The sequence below is a fragment of the Macrobrachium nipponense genome, chromosome 5, assembly GCF_015104395.2.
Source record: "Macrobrachium nipponense isolate FS-2020 chromosome 5, ASM1510439v2, whole genome shotgun sequence".
Lineage (NCBI taxonomy): Eukaryota > Metazoa > Arthropoda > Malacostraca > Decapoda > Palaemonidae > Macrobrachium > Macrobrachium nipponense.
In genome coordinates this window covers 25,062,858-25,077,602 of record NC_061107.1, presented here as the reverse complement: position 1 = coordinate 25,077,602, position 14,745 = coordinate 25,062,858, and the positions used below count along the sequence as shown (strand labels likewise).

At 39.0% G+C, this 14,745-nt stretch overlaps 1 long non-coding RNA gene across 1 annotated transcript in view; it reads right to left on the bottom strand.

The window, feature by feature from the left end:
• Positions 1-14,167, bottom strand: part of LOC135215258 (uncharacterized) — a 27,361-nt gene extending 13,194 nt beyond the window's left edge. The window contains exons 1-3 of the long non-coding RNA XR_010314634.1: positions 14,066-14,167; positions 7,581-7,683; positions 4,777-4,928 (exon numbers count right to left, since the gene is read on the bottom strand). This is a non-coding gene — a long non-coding RNA (uncharacterized LOC135215258). The remainder of the gene's footprint in view (positions 1-4,776; positions 4,929-7,580; positions 7,684-14,065) is intronic.
• Positions 14,168-14,745: the final 578 nt, after the last annotated feature.

Here is a 14,745-nt window from a genome sequence, read left to right as displayed (position 1 = left end):
CTCAAAACCTTGATTCAAGGCAAAAAAGGAAGGAACACTAATAAGGGGCCTAATGTACTGCATTCACTATACACAATCTCTTTTAAATAGTGTGATGCAAACGCTGATTTGCATCTCCTAAAAGTTGCTTGAAGGATATCTGCAAGGGATAGGTTCTTCTTGAATACTAAGGATGTGGAAATCCAGAGATCCCGATTCTCCTATCCTATAAATTAATATGATTTTCTAAAGATACGAGTGACTGTTTTTAACGTCATTACGTAAGATTTCTTCCATCTTTAAAAAGAAAAATAGATCAAGCAGGCATGAATCGTGTGTCCAGCAGGTGAACAAAAAATGATGAAAACTCTCCCAATTCTAATTTGGGCAAGTGTACACTACAATGATGATTTGTGAATTTAGGCAGTAAAGCTAAGCACTGGGGCACTTTTGGCATTGAGGACTCAAGTCAATGAAAAGGGAGGGTTGGAGTGGTTGGACAGCAAAAGAGAGATCCAGAACACGGGAAATGAAAAACGAGGATCTAAAGGAGAAACTGGGAGATGACCCAATAGTTGCAAAAAGTAACAGAGGTGTTGGACAGCAAGAATGAGGACAGGAAACAGGAATGGAGGTATATACATAGTACAAAAGGCTAAGGTGTAGATGCATCTGGGGGCTAAAGGGACTCTGTAAACACCCGACATTGATGCCCTAAGTGTATTACATGAAGCACACTTGATGGCACTGTATACCCCTACAATTACCTCAGACCCAAAGATTTTCTGGAAAGTTTGAATAGTATGGAAAACATTGCACCAAACAAATGAAACAAAGATTTTAGGTCTGGGAATGAGGATAAGCAACTGTCATCAGCCCAAACTTGACTAAAATACAGTATACTGATCCAGAAGAGATTGTTGGGAGGGACACTCAATAGCTATTGACAGCAGCAAGCCAGGAAAGGAATGATGTTCATGCTACCCCACTTTTGTGGGGACAGGTTCCAGAACCCACCGGGGGGAATGCAAACCCCTATAAAAACACACATACAATGGACCCTCCGTATTCATGTCTCCAAAATTCGTGGATTTCTCTATGGACCATTATGTACCATACCTTACTATTGTTCGTGGAAAAGTCGCTTATGCACAGTATTTTCCACAGAGAAATATTCATTAATTACTATAAAAACATACAGGGGATCCTCCGTATTCGTGTCTTCAAGATTTGCGGATTTCTCTATGGACCATGCCTAACTATTGTTCGTGGAAAAGTCGCCTATTCACGGTATTTTCCGGAGAGATATATTCATTAATTATTTAGTATTTTCATATCTATTTCATGACTACTTAAATGCACTTTTTTTGTGATACATTTATTAAAATATTCAGGTATAAGCCTTTTTAGAGGGATCTCCTTGTGTTTGAACTTACAAAATAGGCATTTCTAAGCTCTTTATAAGGGGTTTTAAACCTCAATGGACAGATTCATCCTTGGGAGTAGTAATACGTAACAGGTTTGGGGTGGTAGATAGACTGATCCTGTAGTTGAACAATATTATGCGCCATCCTGTACAACCCCCCCCCCCCCTTCAGAAAGTTAATATATGAAAGTAAATATTATAATAAGTAAAATTTTATCCAAGAAATTGTTTACGAGTCAGAAAGGCATGTAAAGGTGAATATAGAAAAAAATGCAAGTGTAATTTGGAATGTCTGTAAAATGTAAAATTGTTATACCATTAATTTCAGATCATTGACAGAAAAGTCTCGAAACGTCCTAAAACCGCCTTCTAGTCCCACCCCTCAGGAGACTTTCAGGGGCCTGCCCTCAATTGTAACGTTATATTGTAAGATATATAGGGCAACATTATGAAGTGAGTACAAGTCAGTGCACATATTAAACAATGCTATGATAAACGGAACAGAAATAAAAGCTTGAAATAATATTACACGATTATAAAACAAATGAGGAAAAGGAATATATGCAACTTAATGCATGAATCCCCCCAAAATCTCCACTCGGTCCTATCGCAATGTAGGGTTAATAATGCAACATGATTAATTAAATACATGTAACAACCCCCCGAAACCCCAATCATTTATCTCATTTAGGAAGTTGCTGTCTGAAACAAAAGCTCCCCTATAACATGGTGCATGCGCAGTAGGATTGGCACATGCGTAGTAGGATTCGGCGTTGTAATAGCAGTAGTAATAGGTGGATTTTGGCCATGTAACGGCTCCATTATCGGTTTATAGCTTGTATTTCGTGTTATAAATGTCATAAATAGAGGAAATAGCACAATAGCATGGCAAAACCTTCCCCCAAGCATTTTACCCCACCCAAAACCCTGCATTCCCATCAGTCCCCCTCACCGTATGATAGAGTTGTAAGGCATAATTGTCCCAAGTGTTTTACCCCACCCAAAACCCCGAAGTCCCATCGGTCCCCCTTACTATAGGATAGAGTTCAAAGGTAAATTACAGATTAATTACAGTTGGCCGAAAAAATAATACTTTAAATTCTTGTTCAGGAGGTAAACTGTAAGAAAAATGTCAACTGGCAAAGTCTAGTTCGCCGCAGTCTACGGGCTTAGATCTACCACCAAACCTAAATGTTGTTTAACTTTCTTCCTTTTTTATTCTCATTTTTTCCTCATCTGACAAAGACTGTGTGTATGCTTTTAACCAATCACTACCACACTGTAGAACTGCAAGCTGTGTCCAGGATAACAATTAAGATTCAATAATGGAATATAACTTCCTCCTTTACACTACTTACATACACATTTTTTGGACATGCTGGAGATGGGTTGTATAACATAACATTTCTTAACTTTACCATATATATCAATTGAGTTTCTCTGCCTATTTGTTTCACTCCTTTTTGCTAAGCTTCCTCTTCCTCTACCTCTAAACCTTTCCTGTCCTCTTCCACGTGTAACCTCTGTGCTAAATATTGGTTCAGATTTTATCACCACAGCAGGGATCTCACTCTCACTCCTTTATGACACTGCACCCATTGATAACACTTCTTGACTACCAAAAAATTTCCTACGAGGTTGCTGCATGGAATCAAACATTTCATGTTTCACTAAAGGGCACTGCTGTCGACACTTTGTTCACCTTTAACCTCTAGCCCTGCTCAGTCCAGTGCCTTAAATGCTAAAATACATACTTACTCTGTACCTCTCCAGAACTGTACTTCTCTTCACAAATTTCAAAATGTACTTCTCCATTGTATGAACCTTCTCCTTTTTGTAGCTTTCAAACCTTGTCCTTGCCTCAAATGCTGCTGACATCTCAACCTTTTTGTACCATTTGCCCAAGTGTTTTAGCAAAACCTTTATTCCATCTTCAACAGTCAACTTCTCAATATCCACTTCCTCGAAAATCTTGCTCCTTACCTTGATTCCTTCTGAGGAGGACGGCAACAACCACAGCATTTTCTTTTTCTCGACACTTGTGACAAGCTCCCATGCTTTCAGCTCTTGTTTCCATGCAGTGGTCATAGCCCTTATCAGCAACGAAAACTGGCAACACCAGCCAGCCACATTATTCGCTGATGCTACTCATGTTTGTGACGCCTTATCTTCTAAACAACTCATTAATCTCCTTCCTGCCACAAGCACACTCTGCTACCATTTGTTGATTGTGCAGACAAGTGAGGCAACATAAATCAAAGGCAGTCATAAAAAAACTGATTATTTTCACCTCGGTGATCCAACCTAACAAAGTGACTATCATTACGCTTCGCTCCACTCCTCCTTCACAAAATATACATAAATTAAATGACAGCTATCATAAAAGATAAGAACTAACAACATCATCATCCCCTGGGTATATTAATGACAAATTTATAATAAGACATCATATGAGAGAGGTAGTACATGCTACCTTGAAGTAAAGATCACCACTAACTCATGAGCTGCCTGCTTCCTTGATCTTAGCTTAGCTAAAAGTTGCCATTAGTAAATTTAGAGGCTATATAAGTATTGAAACCTCTTTCCCGCCTGATTCCTTCAAATCGATGGTGTGTAATATTGATACTCCCCATGAGTGAATCCGTCCACCACACAAAATCTGTTACTGCTTACCCATATGAGGCTATCAGTCCATTAAGGGTTAAGAGAACGGCCCATAGAAAAATCTGCGAATAGGTGAAAGTTCCTGCAGAAACATGAAAGATACGCTCAACAAAAATCCACATCAGTGAAGCGCGAAAAAGTGGGGTAGCATTGTACTTCAAGTATGACAGGAGGAAGCAAAGCCTACTCTGTGTCTGTTATACCCTTTTCTCTGGTTTCTTTGTCTAATAATACAAATAAATAAATAAATAAATTACAGGACGGTGCCATCAAAGTCATATCCAATGATGCACCCCTGTAGTGCCATCAGTGGACCTTATGTGGTGCACTGTAGGCATTACTTGAGGTTATTTGCAGTATGCTTTCGGCCCCTAGCTACAACCACTTTCAGTCCTTTCACTGTACCTCCTTTCATATTCTCTTCATCTTACTTTCCACCCTCTCCTAACACTTGATTCATAGTGCAACTGCTTTGAGGTTTTTCTCCTGTTACACCTTTCAAACCTTTTACTGTTAATTTCCATTTCAGCGCTGAATGACCTTATAGGTCCCAGTGCTTGGCCTTCAGCCTATATTCTATACTCAACTCAACCAAACGATGCAACTGGAAACTCAGTCTAACATAGTATTCCAACAAGATACTATACCACAAATCCCTAGGAAGTCTTATTTGAGGTTCAACTGTACTACTCTACTAAAATACTTACTACTTCGTGTGGTACTTATCTTCAACAAGATGAAAGTATCAACTTATGGCAGGTCAGAGAGGAAAACCTGAGTCACCAGTTATCCGAGATATGAAAGCTTTATAGAACTATCTTGGTGCAGAAGAATCCATTGTTGACTTGTCTGAAGTAATCTGAAAAAAATAAATACATAAAAAGGACTAAAATCATTAACAAATTCTGAGTACAAATATTTGTTGCAAAGTATTTATGTAAATTTACTGAGATCGAAGAGGCAGTAACATTTTTGGATTATACATGTCTTTTTTATATTTCTTTGCAAAATTACAATTATAACTGACATACTGTCATAAAAGATATGAACTAAAGCCAACAGCAACCCCTGATTATATTTATGAGTAAATTTATAAAAAGATGTCATGCAAGTGTGAGGCAGTACATGCTCCCTTAGTCAAAATCACAAATAACTCATGAGCTGCCTGCTTCCTTGACAGGGTTCTCAGATGTATCAGACCAAATTATCGTACCAAACCTCTTCAAATGATCGTATTTTGATTAGAATTATCGTACATTTTTCATATCATAATATAGCCGTATTTCATCTACAGCAATATATCTTTATATCTATTAATGTAAGGCTAAATAAAAAAATTGTGATGTCATTTCTATTTATTGCTAATGACAAAAAATAGAACAAAAAGATAACTTTTCTGTGGGCTGTACAAAGTAGCCTATTTAGTACTTCAGTGATTGTTATTGTCATTCTATATCACTAATGTAAACTTTCAAAAAGAAAAAAATCACAACTGACATGAGTGTTGCTTTAAGAAAATTGCCAATTGTTCTTAAACATCACATTACAACACATTACCAAAAAAAAAAAAAAAAAAAAAAAAAAAAAAAAAAAAAAAAAAAATGCAGCAAAATCATATAATTGTTTACTTTCAATTCTTCACTGATAGCCATTACTAATCATCAGTATTACATCAATGAAAATTAAATGGAAAAATACGACAAAAAGATCACTGTTAATAATCATCAGTATTATCATCAATGAAAACGAAACTAAAAGATCAGCACTATACTGTTTATGAAGGACTCGCTAATTGTTCTTTATCATCACACTGTAATAACAATAAAAACGAAAAATATGTATACAGAAAAAAAAAATGACTTCACTGCCTTATTCATCATCCTTATCCTCACCATCAAAGAGAGAGAGAGAGGTACATATTTGTCTGTTACCTTTCCATATCTGCTTTTTAGCCTTCTGCTCCTTTTAAGCTTTACTTATTTTCAGGCGGCGAATGACCTTGGGTGCCTTATTGCCTTGAATCTTCTAAATTCCTATAAGTTGACGAAAAGGTTCAAATTATCGTACATTTCCAGTAATTATCTTACATATATCTATCGTATATCGTGCGCTCGTTATCGTTTATCGTACAGAGGGTCAAATTATCGTACTCGTAGGATAATTATCGTACGTCTGGGAACCCTGTTCCTTGATCTTAGCTGGTCTAAAAGTTGCCATTAGTGAATTTATGGGCTATGGAAGTAGCGGAACCTCCTTCCCACCTGATTCGTTCAAAATGTGAAAGTGCGTAATTTTGATGCTCACCATGAGTGTATCTGTCCACCACCCAAAACCTGTTACTGCTATTCATATTAGGGTATCCGTTCATTAAGGGTCATGAGATATGGCCCATAGAAAAATCTGTGAATGGGTGAAAGTTCCCGTGGAAATGAGAAAGCTATGCTCTAAAAAAATCAGCGTCAGTGAAGCAGGAAAAAGTGGGGTGGCATTGTACTTCAAGTATGACAGGAGTAAACAAAGCCTACTTTGTATCCTTTATACCCTTTTCTCTAGTTTCCTTTTCTAATAAACAATATCACAGCATTTAAGGCATACCCAACAATGAACCTGGAAACTTTAACACATATTCCAACAATGTGGTGGAATCAAAGCTAAGCAAAAAAAAAAAAAAAAAATCAAGCAAATCTTTCCACAGTTACTTTAATCGTACCTGCTGACAAATTTTCCCACAGCCACACTTTACCCTTTATGTTACTTTCAACTGTAGGGCAGTTGGTTCGGCAAGGAAAACAAACAAAACTCACATTCATGTACTCACCCGAGTCGAGATACTCTGGGTTAGGCGCTGTGCTGTCCGTTGGGTATAGGCTGTTCGAGACATAACCACAACTGAATTTCAATACCCGAGACAGACAAGCACCAAAACCATAAAACTCAAAAAACAACACCCCAATCACCACGCAAAGAAATAGGCTACCAACAGCTCGAAAACAACACAAATCATATGACAAATCACCACCACCAACACTGTCTGTCTCCCCAACCACCAACTCACAGACACCAAAATGCACAACCAACCCCTTCAACTTCATCACAACCAGACACACAGCACAACTGTACAATATCAAAATCGAGCAAATCACACAATATCAACTGACCATCAATGGAATAAGACGGCTGTCAAACCACTCTATGACCGACTATCATGTCTCTCCTAGACTCTCACCACTGACTTCTTTGGCAATTGCCACAACAGACAATACCCATACTCTTACACCCGCCAACCATCACACCACTCCCATTTATCTCTCCACCAATTTTGCTCTCTCTCTCTCTCTCTTTTTCATGCAACCCTCGAAGACGTTGTCAAATTTAAACTACCATCTTACTCCTCCATAACAACATATACCACAAATCCCCAAGAAGTCTTATTTGAGGTTCTACTGGACAACACTAATAAAATGCTACTACTCTTTGTGATACCTTCAACATGATGCAAGTGTCAACTTACAGCAGGTCTGAGAGGAAAACCTGTCACCGGCTATGCGAGATACAAAAGCTTTATAGAACTATCTTGCTACGGAAGAATCCATTGTTGACTTGTTAGAAGTAATCTGGAGAAAAAAGCTAAATTCAGTAACAAATTCTGAGTACTATATATGTTGTAAAATATTTATGTAAACTTACTGAGATCAAAGATAAAGTAAGTTTTTGGATTATACATGTCTTTTCTAATGTTTCTTTGTAAAATTACAATTATAACTGACATGCTATCATAAAAGATAAGAACTAAAACCAGCAGCAACCACTGGGTATTTATAAAATATCATAATTTGAGAATGAGGGGCAGTACATGCTCCCTTGAGAGATCACAACTAACTCATGAGCTACCTGTTTCCTTGATCCTGGCTAGTCCAAAAGTTGCCATTAGTGAAACTAGCTGAACATAAGCCTGTCTCCCTTTCGGCAGATCTACGTTACTATTCCACACTGGCCTAGACTATGGCTGTTGCAGTTTTCTATGCAGTTTTACCTCCTGAACAAGAATTTTAAGTAATATTTATTCGGACGACTGTAATTAACCCCAGGGGGCCAGTACTAAACACGGGAAATACATTGGACGCCTCAATCCCTAGTGGATGTCGTATCCGCGGTTACATTCCTTGCAGTCCATGCGGAACTATTCTGTAGAATTACCTCCCTTTCAACAATACATAGTCATAAGCCTGTCTCCCTTTCAACAATACATAGTCATAAGCCTGTCTCCCTTTCAACAATACATAGTCATACCTTTTATTGATTGTGTGAAATAAACTGAACAGCACAGCGGAGAGCGTGCAAGGATCTGTCTTCAGCAAACCTCACGAATTTGTAATGGATTCTGTATACATGAATGTACTACTAACTCACTACAACTGTGTTAAACTTCATAAACTCTCCCTCCCTCTACCTGTAACCTGTAATTCACAGTTTTCCAGGGCAGTACTGGGTAGGTCAGGTACTATATTTAAGGATATACAAGTACTCATTGTTTAATGACGGGGTTCCGTTCCAGAGACCACGTAGTTACCTAAGCGAATTCGTCAAAAAGCTTGTTATTCTCTTTATCTCGACTAATAGCATTAATTTTCAGTCAGATAGTTATTATACCTATATACAGCTAGTTTTCGACATAGCCTACTACCTACTTCGCTAAGTTCTGACAATGCTTTTTATAATTTTATTACTCCTATTTTTCAACTTAGTCATTTTATTACTTCATAGTAGTATATTATTCTCTTTAAAATAGTGTCCTTTAACACATTTAGCCTATATTCCGAGTTAGGATACTAATAGTAAGTCAATAAGGTAGGCTAGACCCTGAGGGTTAATTACATTCGACCCCCAATAATAAAGGCAAATGTCTATTACGAACTGGATATTAGTACGGCAGCCGTACCCCTGATTGCGATAGATATTGGTGCGGCTGTGAACTGCGCATGCGCGAACCCTTGTTTACCGCCTCGGCAATCGGCATAATGACAGCAAGAAAAATGACGACCTAGCAACGTGAACCGTGTAATAAATACATCAGTTTTCGCTGAAAAACAGATGTTTTCAGGTTTCAACAAGTTGAAATAGGCAATAGACGTCTACGAAGTGTCGAACTTCCTGAAGTTGTATATCCATAGGTTATGAACGATCAATTCGGTCCTGAAAAGAGCTCCGAAGAGGAGATTCAAAGATTTGAAGCTTTGCTAATAAGGTGTAGTGCGTCCAATATGGGAAACCTGCTGTTAATATCGACCTGATTTGGACGATTACTTACGACGTTTACGAGAGGATCGATTTTGGTAGTTTTCCTTACTACCATGAATACAGCAGAGCATGATTTCTGTGTACTTCAGGGTAGGCTCCACTTTGGAGGGGTCCCGATTGTAAAAAATCGTAAAAATATTTGCCAAAAATACACTAATCAAGACAGGCTAATGAAATTTTCAGGCATTATTAGCACTATAATAATGCATATTCTCTGTGAGTTTTATCATCCTACAGGAAAAATTAATGATTTTATTAAAAAAAATGTGAAAAAATGCAAAAATTCCGGGCCCCTCGTACTGAAGGTTATTTGGTGATTGGTGAGAAACTACAGTCTTGAATAGAAATTCGCTCTTTGGATATGTTGGTATATCCACCTGGAACATGCACAAAAAAAATTATCAAAATAGAACAGTAAATAAGCACGTTATAACAAAAAAAAGAGCAACAACTTCAGTTAAGTTCAGCGAAAGCCCCGCCGAAAAATCAGACTATAGCTAGGAAGAAATATTCAGGAAAAATTCAAATCTCGATTTAGGGACAAAACCTTTTGAGAGTTTGTAGTTATTATGTCACTTGATAGCCTAAAACATCTAAAAATTATATTATTTAGGACAATCAAAGAAAACCCCCCCCTTTTTTTTTTTGGGGGGGGGGGGGCATTTCTTTGATTGTCCTAAATAATATAATTTTTAGATGTTTTAGGCTATCAAGTGACATAATAACTACAAACTCTCAAAAGGTTTTGTCCCTAAATCGAGATTTGAATTTTTCCTGAATATTTCTTCCTAGCTATAGTCTGATTTTTCGGCGGGGCTTTCGCTGAACTTACCTGAAGTTGTTGCTCTTTTTTTTGTTATAATGTGCTTATTTACTGTTCTATTTTGATAATTTTTTTTGTGCATGTTCCAGGTTGATATACCAACATATCCAAAGAGCGAATTTCTATTCAAGACTGTAGTTTCTCACCAATCACCAAATAACCTTCAGTACGAGGGGCCCGGAATTTTTGCATTTTTTCACATTTTTTTTAATAAAATCATTAATTTTCCTTGTAGGATGATAAAACTCACAGAGAATATGCGTTATAATAGTGCTAATAATGCCTGAAAATTTAATTAGCCTGTCTTGATTAGTGTATTTTTGGCAAATATTTTTAAGATTTTTTACAATCGGGACCCCTCCAAAGTGGAGCCTACCCTTCAAGTCTTTGAATCTCCTCTTCGGAGCTCTTTTCAGGACCGATTCGATCGTTCGTGACCTACGGATATACAATTTCTGGAAGTTTGACTCTTCGGAGACGTCTATTGCTTGTTTCAGTTCATTGAAACCTGAAAACATCTGTTTTTCAGCGAAAACTGATGTATTATTACACGGTTCAGAGGAGATTCAAAGATTTGAAGTACACAGATTATATTAATTGTTTTATTTTTCATGTATATAGTCAAATTCTAAGTATGTTTAAGCATTACTGGGATTTTTTATATTTTCATTTACTGTCAAAATGTTTTGGTGCTTTGGTGATAATAGTATGGTGCTTCACTTGGACATTTTGAATTGAACATGTTCAGCTAAACAATTCAGTTTGACTATTATTACTACTGTCGTTGATCTTCTAGTGCCGTACCTATAGCTCTTAGCAACAGTATACGGCAACTGGTGCATGATTAGCAAACTGCCGTACCTGCAGCAAGTCAATAGCGCAATACGGTACCACTGCTAGAATCTGACGTACCCCCACTACACTATGTTATTTGTACGGCAAAGTCTGAAATTGTCGCGTGCGCAATTCACCGCAGTACCAATATCTAAGGGAATCAGGGATACGGCTGCCTTACCAATATCTATGGGAATCAGGGATACGGCTGCCTTACCAATATCTATGGGAATCAGGGATACGGCTGCCTTACCAAATGGGATGTCTATTGAATCAGGTAAAGGCTGCCTTACCAATATCTATGGGAATCAGGGTAGGCTGCCTTACCAATATCTATGGAATCTAGTATCAGGGATACGGCTGCCTTCCAATATCTTATGGGGAATCAGGGGATACGGCTGCCTTACCAATTATCTATGGGAATCAGGGATACGGCTTGGGCCTTACCCACCAATATTCCTATGGGAATCAGGGATACGGCTGCCCTTACCAAATATCTATGGGAATCAGGGAATAACGGCTGTGCCTTAACCAATATTCCTATGGGAATTCAGGGATTAAGGCTTGCTTAACCAATATCCTTAATACGGGAATCAGGGATACGGCTGCCTTACCAATATCTTATGGGAATCAGGGATTACGCTGGCGGGATTTACCAATTCTCATGGGATCGGGAACTATGGGTCAGGGATAAGGGAGGCTGCCTTACCAATACTATGGGAATCAGGGATACGGCTGCCTTACCAATATGGCTATGAATCAGGGATAGGCGCCTTACCAATATCTATGGGAATCAGGGATACGGCTGCCTTACCAATATCTATGGGAATCAGGGATACGGCTGCCTTACCAATATCTATGGGCGGGATTCAGGGATAGGGATACGGCTGCCTTCCAATATCTATAATCAGGGTAGGCTGCCTTACCAAATATCTATGGGAATCAGGGTACGGTGGGCTTACCAATATCTATGGGAATCAGGGATAAGGCTGCCTTACCAATATCTATGGGAATCAGGGAGATACTTGCCTTACCATATCTATGGGATCAGGATAGGCTGCCTTACCAATATCTAGAATCAGGGATAGGCTGCCTACCATCTATGAATAGGGTACGGTGCCCCAATAATCATCATCAGGGATACGGCGCCTTACCATCATGAATCAGAATACCCAATATACTATCTAGGTGATCAGGGTATCGCTGCCTAATAACAATTCTCCTTAAATATCAGGATCTACGGCTCCTTACCAATATCTACCGCAATCAGGGATACGGCTGCCTTACCAATTCGATGGAATCAGGGGATACGGCTGCCTTACCAATATCTATGGGAATCAGGATACGGCTGCCGTCACCAATATCTATGGGAGAGGGAATCAGGGATACGGCTGCCTTACCACCATATCTATCGCAATCAGGGATACGGCTGCCTACAATATCTATAGGGAATCAGGGATAACGGCTGCCTTTACCAATATCTATGCAATCAGGGATACGGCTGCTTACCATATCTATGGGAATCAGGGATACGGCCTGCCTTAACAATATTCCTCTGGGAATCCAGGGATACGGCTGCCTACGGATCATCTGATCAATCAGGGATACGGCTGCCTTACCACTATCTATCGCAATCAGGTACGGCTGCCTACCAATATCAGGAATCAGGGATACGGGTGCTTACAATCTCTATGGGAATCTGGGATACGGCTGCCTTACCAATATCTATGGAATCAGGGATACGGCTGCACTTACCTAAATAATCTATGGGAATCAGGGATACGGCTGGCCTAACAATAATCTCTGGAAATCCAGGGATACGGCTTGACCCTTACCAACAATCTATGGAATAGGGATAACGGTGACCTTACCAATATCTATGGAATCAGGGATTACGTGCCTTACCCAATATCTATGGAATCAGGGAGAGGCTGCCTTACCAATAATTCTATGGGAACAGAGATAAGGATGGCCTTAACCCAATATTCCTTACGCCAATCAGGGAACGCTGCCTTACCAATAATCTATGGGAAATCAGGGATACTGGCCCTGCCTTACCAATAATCTATGGGAATCAGGGATACGGCCGGGCCTTACCAATAATCTAGGGAACGGGGATACGGCTGCCTTAAATATCATGGGAATTCAGGGATTTAATAGCTGACCTTACCAATATCTATTGGGAATCAGGGGATAACCGTGCTGGCCTTACAATATCGATGGGAATCAGGGATACGGCCTGCCGGTTACCAAATATCTATGGGGGGAATCAGGGATAGGCTGCCTACCAATATCATGGGAATCCAGGGATACGGCTGCCTTACCAATATCTATGGGAATCAGGGATACGGCTGCCTTACCAATATCTATGGGAATCAGGGATACGGCTGCCTTACCAATATCTATGGGAATCAGGGATACGGCTGCCTTACCAATATCTATGGGAATCAGGGATACGGCTGCCTTACCAATATCCTGTGCCTTCTTATTAAGCAACCCAAATACTATGCAAAACTGTAATATCCAAAGAAAAACCCGACGAGGAGTCAGTACCTTGATCTCCCGGGCCAGATTGAAAAAAAATCAGCATTTCCTGAAGGTTACGCCAAGTTAGGCTAGGTATAGGCTACTTTACTAAGTTAAGGTTAGGGTATGTTAGGGTACCCTTGGTTATTCGATGACCAAGCCTGGTAGACTATTTACATGGCAAATTTAACCTAAAGTTCTGATGTAGTATGAACTTGGAAGTATCCTTTGGAGGTAAAAATAATGGTAAAATTGAAGAATAACCTTGTACCCTCAAGTGTCCAAAAATAAATTTTCAAGAGCCCTCTTCTGCATACAAGAAAGTAGGACATATTTGTGAAATGTGATCCCCTGTTCTTTTGTGATCTTGTTTCTGTAAATGACACAGTTGACGGCCCAGCAGTGGGTGGTAGAGGTGGCTCTGTTACTGCTAGGCTATTTCTGAGAATAACGCACGAGTAACTAACAATGGCGGCCAACTAATACACTGGACTCTCCTTCCTGAATGATCTTACCCAAAAGTTTGCGTCTATTATATTATGTACCGTAGTACTGTGCGAGTGAGACTGAGTCACTACTCGAGTTCCAGCACTCTGCCAAATCAAACTATTTTTCAATAATTTTTGGATATTTTCCAACAAGTTTTACACATAATAATGAAAGCTGTTATGACGTGATCTTAAAAAATTGAAACTCATACATATATATTTACTATGATATAAGCTTCAGCAGATGATAGATCACAACGATAAAATGGACATGATTAATTAAAGCAAATAGCAAATGTTACGGACGTAAATTTTAATATTTAATGTCATATTAGTAAGATGAAACTTGACAAGAAAACCATTAATGAGTTACAAAAAGTTGACAAGTATATAAAGCAATTTTGAAAGCACCAAGTTAAGGCTCGTTTACACCGGTGCAACTTTTCGTGTGCACAGGAGGCATGCGCCTATTTCACGGACAGGAAAGCAGAGGCATGCCTTTGCACAAGGGGAGGCACGCCTCATATCTGTGCGCACGGGCCAATATGCACACACGCACGTAGACGCGAGTGTCTCCCCATCCCAGATGGAGAGACAGTATGGCGGATTGGTCAAACGAAAAAAATATTAACTTATTGTGGATTATCGTTCCTTTACTTGTCTGTGTAAGGCTAACTCTGATAATTATAAAGACAGTGTCAAACGGA